General features: G+C 47.4%; 1 protein-coding gene across 8 annotated transcripts in view; it reads left to right on the top strand.

Moving 5' to 3' along the window:
- The window catches only part of EXTL3 (exostosin like glycosyltransferase 3), a 136138-nt gene that overhangs the window by 67956 nt on the left and 54902 nt on the right, over positions 1-13280 (top strand). The window contains exon 1 of one of the 8 annotated variants that reach the window (XM_059843133.1): positions 591-675. The exons of the other annotated variants lie outside the window; for them this stretch is intronic. The gene's annotated coding sequence lies outside the window, so the exon portion shown is untranslated. Of the gene's footprint in view, positions 1-590; positions 676-13280 lie in introns of those variants that run through there. 8 annotated transcript variants of the gene reach the window in all.

Raw genomic sequence — 13280 nt, 5'->3', positions numbered from 1 at the left:
GACCCCCAGCTAGGCATGGCAAGAGACTGTGTGAGCCTAAGGATGCTCTGGATGAATTTCAGAGTAAGGAAATGTAGTGAGTGACAGGGAGGGGACAGAACCTGCAGCCACGTGGCACCGACAGCAATAAACCTGGGGTGAGTTGTTTATTTTCTGTTACCAGCACAGTGAATGTCTTCAGCTCTTCCCCAGGCTCCTCACTGGGAGCTGTGGGATGGCTGGAGCTTGGTGGATAATTGGGAAAAGCAGGCACTGTCCCCATCCTGAAGCAGTACTGGAGGGTGGTTGCTTGGGATGGTCTGTCTGGAGGGTGAATGTCCTGCACAACCTTCCAGAGTCACTCTAAGTCCCCTTTTCAGTGATTTCATGTCAGGGAAAGCCAGTGGGAGAGCACATTTGGGCATCTGGGGAGTGTCTGGACAGCATTTTCCAGCCTTATGGGTGGGGTGGGGAGGGTGGGAACAACGTGATCAAAGTGGCTTTTGTTCCCTGCAGCATAGATTATAGTAATGTTGCTATGGCCACAAATCTCCCTCAAATTGCTGCAGACAATTCATGAATTTCCTTTTTTATTACATCCTAACACTGAAAACCAGCGAGGCTGCCAGAACCCTCTCCCAGGGAAATCTGAAACCGCTGGAGATGTCAGGAGCTGCAGGAGGGGCCGGAATACAGGTAGTGTGAGCATTGCTGTACTGGGGGATGCTGTGAAGGGAATCTCTTGGTGCTGGAACTTTGGGATTATTTTGAGGTGAAGTAATTAAATTAACCCAAAATATCTAGCTGCTCACTTTGATCCCATGACTCCTGATTAATTAGTTATTCCCATCTCCAGGGTAATTGGAGTATCAGCATGCCCGAGTCATAGGCAGTGGAGCCCTGTAAGCTTTATCCTGTTTTGCTTCCTTTCCCAAGGAAGCTGTGTGGTCAGGAGAGCCTCACCTGGCACAGCAGTGGGGCTCCCGAGGTTGGGCTGGGAGATCCCTGGCTGGGAGATTCCTTCCTGCTGCTGCAGCACATGGGAAGTTGTATTTTATCCTCCTGCTTGTAGCTTGGCTCCCTCACAAAGGAGCGTGGACCTTCAGAGCAGAATTCGGGTGCTCTGAGCACTGGGGGTGAGGGATTTGTGATTGGTTTCTTTCTGGTTTAAGTCAGGCTGTACATCTTGTGTGAAATCACTCATCAGAAACTCTTGTCTTTGTGGGCAGAGAGGGAGGGAGAGGGGAGGAAGTCGGTTTTGGCTGCAGCACAGCTTTCTCACCCCACAGTTCCCCATGAATTGGTCTGTGGGGGTTCTCTCAGGGCGTGGGGAACAGGACTGTGAACAAGACTCCTAAACACCACTTGGTCACTGCCTTCTGTGGCCCTGGGCAAGTAATTTAGCTCTTTCTTGCCTTAATTGGCCTAATTAGTGCCTTCAAGGTATCTCAAATTTCTGGTAATTGTTGCTTCTGGTTGTACACCAAGGCAGTGACCAAGAGCCCTGGGCATGTTCAGCCTGGCTCCTTGTTAGTCTGCAGCCAAATAAACATCAAAACTCCTTTTGCTCTTTGATGTGACAGCTTGGAGGTGACGCTGAGCTTAGAATCCCAGATGGTTTGGGTTGGAAGAACCTTAAAGCTCATCCTCTTCCACTCCCTGCCATGAGCAGGGACATCTTCCACTATCCCAGGTTGGTCCACCCTGGCCTGGGACACTTCCAGGGGCCTGGGACACTTCCAGGGGCCTGGGACACTTCCAGGGGTGGGGCAGCCACAGCTTAACCCAAAGCATGGCTGTGGCCATTCCAGCACTCAGATTGTACTGTGTCTGAAAATCAAACCTCATGTTATTTTCATCAATTTGTTAATTTGATCTTCGTTTAAAACCCCTCCTTGGCCCTTGTCCTCTTCTGGATCCTGGGGTGGATTTTTTGGTTCCATGTGACAGAGCATGAGCTTTAGTGCATTAAACTCTCTTCATTTCACAAGGTTAGACTGACATTTTGTGTGTCTACGCTTTGTATTTTTTGAGGAACTGCCAGATTTATGATTATCAAATATGATGGAACCTTTCTGCCCATGGAAACTCAGGATTTGGGTTTTCAGGGTCCTTAAAGATGTAGTTCCAACCCCCTCCCATCCCTGGGCAGGTTGTGTCCTTCAAGTGTCTGGGTAAAGCCCAGCCAGTGTTTTGGATCTTTCATGTTTAAGGTTTGTTCTTCTTGGGCTGCCTGGGTTTTGTGGGTATTGTGGGTCTCTTGTGCACTGCTTCAGCAAGGATCAGCATTCTGGGGTGACTCTACACAAAGTTCAGGAAGAAATCCTAATGATTTCCTGGAGCCTCCTGGAGCACTTCTGTGAGGAGACAGAGAAGGACAAATGTGTAAGAACTCAGAAATGGAATGAGGATTGTGGTGGAGATGGAAACAAAGGAGGGAAGTGTCCTGGAGGAGGAATGGGGGATGAGGGGACACGTTCAGTTTGTGGGCAGAGGCCACACACCCTCATTTCATTCTCTTTTTTTCTCCTGTTTTTTTTTACTTCCTTCTCCTGCACTGTACCCACGCTTTTAGTTAATTTCTAAGAAGAGAAATAAAATACTGAAACTGTTTTGGCAGCTTCAAAAGCAGGAAATCCACGTTACTGTGGTGAGGCTTTATCAGCCCCTTCTCACACTGGTGGCCTGAGCTTTGCAACCCTCAAGTGCCCTTCCCATGGCACAGGGAGCTCGGACTGGGCTGCTGGGGCTCTCCATGTCTGCCTGGAGGAATCCAGACTATCCTGAATGGACAGGTTTGGACAGCTCCAGCAGCCACTGACCTGCTATGTGCAGTTCTGTTGTCCCACATTCATGGTGAATTCTCATGTTCACCCCACAAATACTGAGCAGAAAGATTTCTCTTCAGGGGAAGAATAAACAAGCTCTTTACCCAGTACTTAGTGTGCTGAAAGTTAGTGTGATGTTTTTCATCCTCCAGAACTGGAATGCTTGGCACAAGAAGGATGTGGGTCTGTTAGAATGGGTCCAGAGGAGGCCACGGAGATGCTCCAAGGGCTGGAGCCCCTCTGCTCTGGAGCCAGGCTGGGAGAGCTGGGGGTGCTCACCTGGAGAAGGGAAGGATCCAGGGAGAGCTCAGAGCCCCTTCCAGGGCCTAAAGGGGCTCCAGGAGAGCTGGAGAGGGACTGGGGACAAGGGATGGAGGGACAGGACACAGGGAATGGCTTCCACTGCCAGAGGGCGGGGCTGGGTGGGATATTAGGAAGGAATTCTTGGCTGTGAGGGTGGGGGGGCCCTGGCAGAGGTTGCCCAGAGAAGCTGTGGCTGCCCCTGGATCCCTGGGAGTGTCCAAGGCCAGGCTGGACAGGGCTTGGAGCACCCTGACATAGTGGAAGGTGTCCCTGCCCATGGCAGGGAATTGATTTTTTTAAGAGTCTTTGACAAGATGGTCTTTCAGGTCCCTTCAACCCAGACCATTCTGTGATGATTTGAAGTGTCACAAATGTGTGTCAAGTGTGGGTCCTTTGTATTCTCTGTGGCCACATTTTCAGAGGACACAGCATGCAGCAAACAGCACACCTGGCTCCAGGTATGTTCCCTGTGAGAAGGATGGATCTGTTCTCTGGTGCAGGGAGTTCTCTGTCATGCAGCAGGTGGAATGTGCTGCTTCCCACCCAGAACTTGCTGATTTTTCCTTTCCTTCTTTTACTCCAAAGTCTTGGCTGCCAGGCTCGGGTGAGCTTTGTCATATAAAGCTTCCGGCTCTAATCCCTCAGTGTGCCATCAAAACACAGATAAAAAATACTACAGGTCCCCCTTGGTGTGTGTGTGGAGGCAGAGAGGGGCTGGGAGGTGGATTTTTGGAGGAAGGACTGTGTGGAAATCTTTCCCAATTCCATTTCTGTAATCTGTGTTTAACATTCTTGTTCTGTGCTTCAGCCCCTCACCTTTAGCTGGAGTGCTCTGAGATTGCTTATCTGAAAGAGATGGAGGTTCGTTATGTTAATTGGCTCTGAAATGACTGCATCAAATATCAGTAATTGGTATTATTATTCTGCTCTTGTTGTGTCCTAGGGTTTCCAGGGAACAGAAATTAATATGGAAACCTGCTCTTTGTGCTGTGCTTGCTGTCGGAAGCTCACGTGAGGCTGGGGTTTCGAGAGGCTGTTCAGTGATTCTGGTAGCAAAGAGGGGGACTGGTGACATGGAGAGGGGAAAGATCCCTGCTCAGAGATGTCTGTGTTTAATCCCAGCTCCAGGAGAGCTCCCTGCTCCGACTGAGGGGAGTCAGAACTGTGAATACAGCAACGACACGGCCACTTGCCAGATGAACTATGGATGTGTGGCTGGAAAATTGATTTTAGGAGGGAGCAAGCGTGGAATAAGCTGGTGCTGCCACTCCTGACTGTGCTGCCTAAAATTGTTTGGAGAAGGGATAACTCCTTCTGGCATGGTGTGTCTGCCTGCTGCTGACAGCACTATTTCTACCCAGAAATGAGATAATTTTTCCTCACTCTTCCCTCCCAGCTCTCTGGTTTGTCCAGAATGGTTTTTGTCCCTCATGAGGCAGAGTGGAGCTTTCCTGCTGGTGCTGACAGGAGTGAGCTGGGGCATAACTTGATCCTCTCTAAGCTGCAAAGCTGAGCAACATTTTGGTAATTTGCTGTAATGGGATCTCTGTGCTCAGCAGAATTCGTAATGTCAGATGGGATTTGGTGTGGATGGGAGGACGTCAGAAAGAAGGGAGGGTGGCTGGATAATTCCTCCTGAGGGGCAGCAGTGGGGCAGCTCTGCTCTCTCTGTGAGCAGGACAGGACACAGGGCAGGGCTGGAGCTGTGGCAGGAAGGTTTAGGTTGGATATCAGGAAAAGGTTCCTCCCCCAGAGGGTGTCAGGCACTGGAACAGCTCCCCAGGGAATGGGCACAGCCCAGAAGCTGCCAGAGCTCCAGGAGTGTTTGGACAATGCTCTCAGGGATGCACAGGGTGGGATGGTTGGGGTGTCTGTGCAGAGCCGGGGTTGGATTGAGATCCTCGTGGTCCAACCCTGGATATTCCATGATTCTATAATGGATGAGGAATTTAGGAAGGCTGGGGTAGGAGCCAGAAGCTGAAGGAGTAAGGACAGCACTAGCAGGTCGGAGATCAGCTCCACAGACAGGAAGTGAGAGTGAAGGAAATGTGAATCTGCTTTTAGTTCCTTTCTCTCTAAGCACATCTGTTTGTTTCACTCTGTCCCCTGGTCATCCCTAGGGGTCTGGCTCTGGCAGGGGGCTGGAGGGTGACATGCTGAGGAGTGCTGGGCTGCTCTTGAGCCATGGATAGCCATGTCTGGGATATGGCCAGGACACCCAGGGGGTGTTTGGGAGAGGCCTGTGGCCATCCTGGCTGGACGGAGAGTAAGCCCAAACCATGCTCAGTGTGTAGGGCACAAGAGTTATTCCTTCTGCACTGTGGAAGAGCAAGTGTTTGTAATGATTCCCCTCCTGTTCCTTCCTGTCCTGCAGCAGCCAGGCTGGAAGTTGCCAAGGGAGTTGCTTTTTCCATCCCTGGGGTCCTGTAATCAAACCCCTCCTACGTTTGTCCAGACAGATCACAAATACCTGAGGGTATTTGTATTATAATACCTGTAAATCAAGCCACAGGTGCTGATTGCACTTTTACCCTCATCTACGGCTCCATCTAAAGCATCCTGGTTTCTTCTCCTGCTCTCTGCTTTTCCAAGCATTAGTTTGCTTGGCAAAACCAGAGGGATCTGCATCACCTCTCCAGCACTGGAATCACTGCTGATGCTCATTAAAAGCTGAGTTCCAGTTTTGGAGGTGCTGTGAGTTGGGAAGAGTGTTAGAGCCATGTCACAGCTGTATGGGATACTTTAAAAGAATGGAAAATAGTGATTTTCAGGAGAGCTACTTGGAGGCAGTGATGAGAACATGGTGGACAAGGGAATCCTTTTTTCTCTCGTGGATGCCTGGAGCTTTGTAAAGAAATTTGCCACAGTCTGATGCACTCATTGTGGAATTAAGGACAAACTTTGATGCTACTGTTTTAGGACTGTTTCCTTATTATTTGAATCTTTGCTCAGAAAAAAGTCTCAAGGTTTTTTTTCACCGTGTCTCTGAGTCCTCTCTGAGCAGCACAAGACACTGTTGACCTTTCAGTGGACTCAGATTTCCTGAAGTTTCACCTCTTTTTATTTAATTTCTAATTTTTTAAAATAAAATATTCCTTAGATTGAAGCTGGAATGATACAACGTCCATCTGGGAACTATTTTAGATGTAATTTGAAAAAACAGACTGTAAAACACACACTCATAAAAACAGTTTGTCCTTTCCAATGTTCTAGAAAATGATTCTCAGCAGCCTCTTAATGCCCTCTGCTCGCCTGTATTTAAGCTCCATGACATGCTCAGAGACACAGTTACACTGGATTTTAATACTGAGTCATACATAAATTCCCAGTATGGATCATTTGGGGAAGATTAATATGGAGAATATGTTAATAGTGAAGAATTTGAAGCCATTGCAGATTTTGCAGCACTGAGTGTGCACGAGGAGCTTGGTGACTGTAAAGTTGCTGTCCTGTTTGGCTTGAAAATGAGATTGCTCAAGAAATGTGCCTTTAACTTCGGAAATTCTGTGGATGTGCACAAGTACTCCTGCCTTGGAAACATGGAATCCCAGAATGGTTTGGGTTGGAAGGGACTTTAGAGGTCATCTCATCCCACCCCCTGCCATGGACAGGGCACGTCCCACCATCCCAGGCTGCTCCAAGCCCCATCCAGCCTGGCCTTGGACACTTCCAGGGATCCAGGGGCAGCCACAGCTTCTCTGGGCACCCTGTGCCAGGGCCTCCTCACCCTCCCAGCCAAGAATTCCTTCCTAATATCCCATCTAACCCTGCCTTGTCCCATTCCCTGTGTCCTGTCCCTCGTGGCACTATCCAAAGGTGTGGATCAGTTTTCCTGCAGTCTTCTGGCACCCAGCTCCCCACTTTTGGCTTTTTAGCATTCCTTGTGCCTCCAGCTCTAGTCAGGGCAATTTTTTGGTCGGAGGCAGGAGCGAGGCACCACTTCCCAGCCTAAGGATTTACCAGCTGATCCCATCAGTTTTCCATAGGGTGCCACTGATTTCCCAGGCTTTGATTTGATGCTGTTATTCATGAGCATCTCCCTCAGCCCCAGGGAGGTCCCTTGATTAAGTCATTAGTGCTCCGTGGGACCTCATGGGGAGCCCAGGCTGCCTGAAATAATGAGCTGAGACAAGAGTGGCAGCATCAGATGAGTCAGCATCCTGCCCCATCCCTTCCCCTTCTGGTGCCTTATTTTTCGTGGTGGGCTTGGTTACGGTGCCATCTGATTTTTGTGAGAGGGATTTTTTTTGGTGTGGAGAAATAGAATTGGGTGAGGATCATGTAAAAATAATGTCTGGCCATGTTTGACCTGCTCTTCCTCTTCTTCATCCCCGGCTTCGGGGTTTGCTGGAGACTTAAAAAAAACAAGAACAAACCAAACCAAACACCAAATTGCTTTTGAGTAACGTGAAATCCTGATTATGGAAATGTGAATAATGTATCACAACACACATTCATGTTCTGCCAGCTCAGAAATCCTGCTGGTGGCCTGTGCATGGGCATCTGAAGGGAATTTTTAAAAACTTGTTGGGGTGGCTGTGTGAAACCAATACCTTCATGATGGTTTTGGGTGCAAAGCAGCACGGATGTGTATTTTATGGACATATAAACTTTTTGTTGAGCTCTTTTCCAAAGGAGCAGGCAGCCTAAATTGGGTATTGCAAAAAGCAGAGCTGCAGAGGAGGGTGGGTGAGGAGCCCTGAGAGGGGATTGATGGATGTTCTCAATCTGGGAGAGGGGAATGGTGGCATTCCTAAGCTTTTTCTCTGTTTGAAAAAGCTGTTTTCAATTGTTCATATCATGCCAAACTTCAGGTAGAACATTCCAGCTAGTTGCTTGTTGGTGCTTTTTGGGAAGACTGTAATGCAAACTGTTCAGCTGTTTTGGAGGATGAGACTGAGAAAATACATTTCCTTACAATTAAAAATAAATACAAATAAAGGCAGGGTGACCAATTCAAGTCACGGTGCCTCTGCACTTGGGAGCAATGACTGGATATTTGGCAAATACCTCATTTGCAGTTCCCATAAAAATCCACCAAAGCTGGGCCAGTTTGAAAACACTGAGGGAACAAGGGCAGGGAATTAAGAGGGAGAGGAGGGAGAAAAGCTGTATTTCTTAATCATCACTAAATACCACCCTGGGGTTGGATCCTGTCCTCGCTGTTCCCATGGACTGTGTCATTTTGGGGAAGCTGCTGGGAACAATCTCTTCAGAAATATTCTTCCCAGAGCACTGGTTTTGAACAGCCTGGATTTAGTTTTGCAGGGATGATGGAATTCAGTGGGACCTGTCCTCTCTGTGTGTGCCTGGATGTGAAAATCCATATGTATATATAGGTGGATGGTGGTGAGGATGGTAAAATATCCCTGTATGGAAATGGAAATGTGAAAGTGTTTAAGGGTGGTGTTTGGGGCAACCTGGGACAGTGCAAAGTGTCTCTGCTCATGCCAGGGGGTGGAACTGGATGAGCTTTTGGGTCCCTTTCAACCCAAACCATTCTGTGATATACTAAAATCTGAGCAGAAGCTGCAGGTCCTTGCCCATCCTCTGAGATTCCTGTCCTTGTGGATGGACAATGTTGGTGCTTTAAGAGCCAGATTTGGGTGGAAACAGCTTCAGAAGATTTTAGAAAACACAGATGTACAAATGGTATTTCTGTAGGAATCCAGGCTGCAGGTGGGATGGTGCATTGGGTTCTTGGCTTGGAGCCTCATGGGGACAATGGGGATAAAAACCTTTATTTTTCTTTTGGTGGAGGTGGTGGTGACCTGCAAGAAAAATAAACATGGTGAGGCATTACAGAGTGTTTTGGACCTGTCTTCCTGATACAGGAAATTTTTCCTGGCACAATGGCTGAGATGACCACAAATGTCCCCCATGCTCAGGTAACCCAGCAGGAATTAGTGCAGGAGATGTTCCTGAGTAACAAACCAAACCAAACCAACAAAAACCTGCTTGACTTTGAGATGGAGCCTGTGACAAAAGGAGCAGAGCTCTGCACTTCACAGCCTCCTAATAAAAGTTTTGCACATGTTGAAGTTACAGAATTAAACATCGCTGCTGGTGGCACCACTCATCGTTCCTGTGGTGACAAAAGCCTGCAGGAATTCCAGGTAACAGGAGGAAAATGTGACAGTCACTGAAGGATGATTTGCCTTATCTGCTGGGCAAGCACTCAGATTTGCCAGTTTTTCAGGTTATTTTTGTTTGATAGAGAGCAGATAAGCAGATTCATTTTTTAAGGACCGCTTCTTGTGCTTAATCAATTTTCTCTTGTCTGTAGTGAAAAGAAATTGAGTGTCAAATTTGTGCTCATAGGGAGGAGTGGGTTCTCTGAGAGCTGCTCTGAACAAATCCATCTTTGTGTGGCCAGACAGCATCAGAGCTGTCATGAAGATCCTGTGAGCCCCTGTCTCTGCTCTTTTTTCATCAGGTTAGGAAATAAAAGTCATGGAAAGGCTGTGATAAAGCTGTAAATGTGATCATGGGAGTTCTTAGGTGTAGCTGCATCCTGGCCCTTGTGATTTTCATCTAGTGCAGAGAACAAGGAAATCTGTGGAGTTCACAACACCAGTGGAGTAATAAATTGTTCCAAGAATATGAAAAATGACTTGGAGCAATCCAGCTGATTTTTAAACTGGAGGATGGAGTGAGCAGGGTGGGCTGTGCCTGGGGCAGAGGGCTCAGCCCTCCAGGAACAGCTGCTCTGCAAAGGTTCTTGTGGTTGGACTGAGCAGCCAAATCTGCTTCAGTTCCCCAAATAACAAGTGTTTAATGCCATCTATGGACATGTGAGCTGGGAAATATGAACAAAGAATGTTTTTACTCCAAAAGCTGAATTTCTGAAAATACTGTTCAAGTAGCTTATTTAGCTCCGATATCCATGTGTTAAAATAGATGTGGGAAAAGCTGGAGATCCTGCAGAAGGAGCAGCAGGGCAGCTTTTGGATCAGGGTGAAAATATCTAGAATTGAACTTTTAAACTCTCCCACTGTTCTTGTGGGTCAGGAGGGAGACCAAAACTTGAATCCCTTCTCTGGGGAGAGGATGGGGAGAAGCTGCTTGGAAGGTGACATTGAAAGGTAGACATGGGCAGGGATGAATCACTGGAGCAAACTCCCAGGAGGGGATGGATTTGCTGCCTCTGAATTTATCTTTGGAGGTTGAACTTGCTTTTTCTTTACCTGTGGGAATGCTGAGATATCCAGAGAGGGTGACACCAGTTTGGTGGCAGCGAGCAAAGGAAATTTCCATTGCCTTTCTTGAAGACAGAATCTCAAGGCACCTTTTCTGCTGTGAAAGCAAAATGCTGTCATGGAACAGAGGGTGGCTTTGCACCATAAAATCCTGGAAGTTCTTGCTTGGATCAGTTCCTTTCAAATGGATTTTGGCAGTGGGCTGGGAGCTTAGGACAATTTTCTGGAAGGGGATTGTTGCCACTTCTATGTGTTCTTCCTGCTGGAGAAGGAAGAACTGTGCCAAGACAGATTCTGATGTGCCTCGAGTTATTCTTTGCAGCAGTTCATTTACCCCTGCTGAGCATCCCTGACTTCGTGGTAATTCTCTGTGCCACTCAGCTGGTTTAAGGTGAAAAGGATTTGTAAAATCCCAGCTGTTGGTTCAGGTGAAAAGGAGCACCAAGGTTCAGTTTTTACCCCTGAATGTCTTGAGCTTCTGAAGTGTGTGCAAAGTGATTTCTTTATCAAAGTTTTTCTAAGTTAGATTAGGGGGAAAAAATTCCTTCTTTCCTCTCAAATTTTAAGTCCTAATCATGGAATCATTTAGGTTGGAAGACTTCTCTAAGATTATTGAGTCCAACTCTGCCAAAGCCACCACTGATCCTTGTCCCAAAGTCCCACATCCACGTGGATTCTAAATCCCTCCAGGGATGGGGGCTCCACCACTGCCCTGGGCAGCTGTGCCAGAGCTGGACAACTCTTTTGGGGAAGAAATTATTCCAAATACCCAACTGAAATACTGTCTTTTGTCTTGCTACTCCTTGTTGATAAATGTTAGGAGTAACAGTTCCATGATAAATGTCCTGTTTTCCTCATCCACCCTCATTTCCACGTTGGAAATCCCTGTGCATTCCTTCTTTTCCTCTCTGTGGTTTTCAGACTTCAGCTTGCTGAGGGAATTCAGGGATTTTTAAAGGGAATCTTTGTCCCTTTGGGATTTCAGTGGTCACTTGGCCATCCAAAGGTCAAGGCTGAGAGTTGTGTCTCCTGCAAGAGGGCATGAAAGGAGAATTTTGGCATCTGGGGTGGGTGATTGGGAGCACACTGAGCTCTCAGTGGAGCATTTCCAGCCTGAGTTACACCCTGCCTTGTGTGCTGGCAGGCTCCTGCTCAGCTGAAGGTAAACTATTACCTTAAATCCCTTTCCCTTCTGGTGACTCAGCAGCTTTTAGGGCATCTCCAACCTGCCTAAATTTGGATCTGAGTCTGAGCCCAGCCCAGCAAAGTCTGTGAAGGTACAGGATAAGGACAAGGCAAGAGAAACTTGGCAGGTTTGGACTTGACTCTTGGGGCCAGGGAGGATAATTTCCCAATTTGTTTCTGGGAAATCACTTGGTTTTGTTCAGGTTTATGAAAGAAACTAACAGTTTATCCTTCACCAGCCTGTTAAAATTCCTGTCTCACAATGGGATCATAAAATCTTTGACTTTCTCTCTGCTTGCAACAACAGGTTTTTGTGGGAAATAAGGGCTCTCTGGAATTTTCTTGTGGGGATTTCTCCCCCCACAGACCCCTCCTGTGTTATCCCACTCATAATAACAGGATTCCCAAGCACTCTTTCATTTCCAGCTCTGCTCTACATGTTCTTTTCTGGAAGGATTAATGTGCTGGGTAACCTCTGTGCATAAACAGTTCAGGAGCAAATGCTGGAGAGCAAATGCAGTTAATGGACCCTGAGGGTTTTTTTGGCCATTTTTATGGGACACGTTGCCTGAATTAGCCTGGGAAATTTTTCTGCTCTTAAATATCAGAGCTCAGTTTAATGTTTTGTGTTGTCCAAACATCTGCTGGACTTTGGCATCTCCTTAATGGCACTTGGAGTGGGAGTGCCAGGAATGCTTTCCAGAGCTGTGGATCTGGGCTTGTGTTGTTCTGTCTCCATCATGTTGGCCTTCAGTTCAGGTTGGAGTATCCCAGGAATGATTTCCTGGGCATATTTCTGTATTAGGTTGTAATATTTGTCTGCTTTAGTGCAGGAGAATGAGCTTCAATAATTGTACTGAAACCAACTTTTAGATTGGCAGTGGCACCTCTGACAGTGGGAGAAGTAATGGTGGTGCAGGCAGGTGAGGGAAGGAAAAAACCAGCTTGGATAACAGCCTTGAAAGAAGAGAAAATAGGGAAGCAAGTGGAGATAATTGTCAGGGAAGAGTGAGATGGAGGCAGATTGGGATGCTTTTGTGACAGGAGTAAAGGAAAAAGCTTTTTGGTGAGCTGTGTGAGGATGAGCAGAGGAAAATGGACAAATTTCTCTGGCTGGTGAAGAGATGAGGTCAAAAAATAAAACTGAGAGCATTAAATATCCCAAGATGCCATTTAGTGCCGTGTGTTCCCTCCCCCATGAACAGGGATGGCTCCAGGCCACCTGGGGCTGCAAATTCTCCATCCCTGCTTCCTGCAGGGCAGGAGGAGATCTGTGTACATATCTGAGAGGCTGGGTTTAATTTCCAGGAGGATGTAGGTCTTGTTTATGTTGGAGCAGCAAGCAGGAGAGGCCAGGAAGAGACCATGTGTGTAAGAGCAGGGCTGGATTCCCTGTGGAGCAGAGGAGCCTTCCTGGGCATCTCTCCACAGCTGCTCTCTGCGTCAGGCATGGGGGAAAAAAAGAAAAAAAAGGCAATTAAAATGTTCTTTAGAAAAGATAACAACAGCAAAGTTCTGTTTCAAAGGATGGAAGGCTCCTTATCCACTAAATTCATCCCATCACATAGATTCCTGTGATCTCCAGAGACCTTTAGGAGCTGCAGCTCACCACATCAAAGGAGTGTCCGTGGGGCTTGGAGTACAACCATGGAATATTCAGGTGCCATAGGGGGTTCACAAGGCTCTGAGTCCGTGCCCAGGGAACAGATATTCCCTTGCTAAGACACCATCTGACAGCCTCCCCCTTCCAGACAACTCTGCATCAAAGGTGACCTGAAAAACTTTT

The sequence above is a fragment of the Haemorhous mexicanus genome, chromosome 3 (genome assembly GCF_027477595.1).
Source record: "Haemorhous mexicanus isolate bHaeMex1 chromosome 3, bHaeMex1.pri, whole genome shotgun sequence".
Classification (NCBI taxonomy): domain Eukaryota; kingdom Metazoa; phylum Chordata; class Aves; order Passeriformes; family Fringillidae; genus Haemorhous; species Haemorhous mexicanus.
The sequence above is the reverse complement of the archived record's forward strand: the minus strand, read 5'-3'. Positions and strand labels throughout refer to the sequence as shown.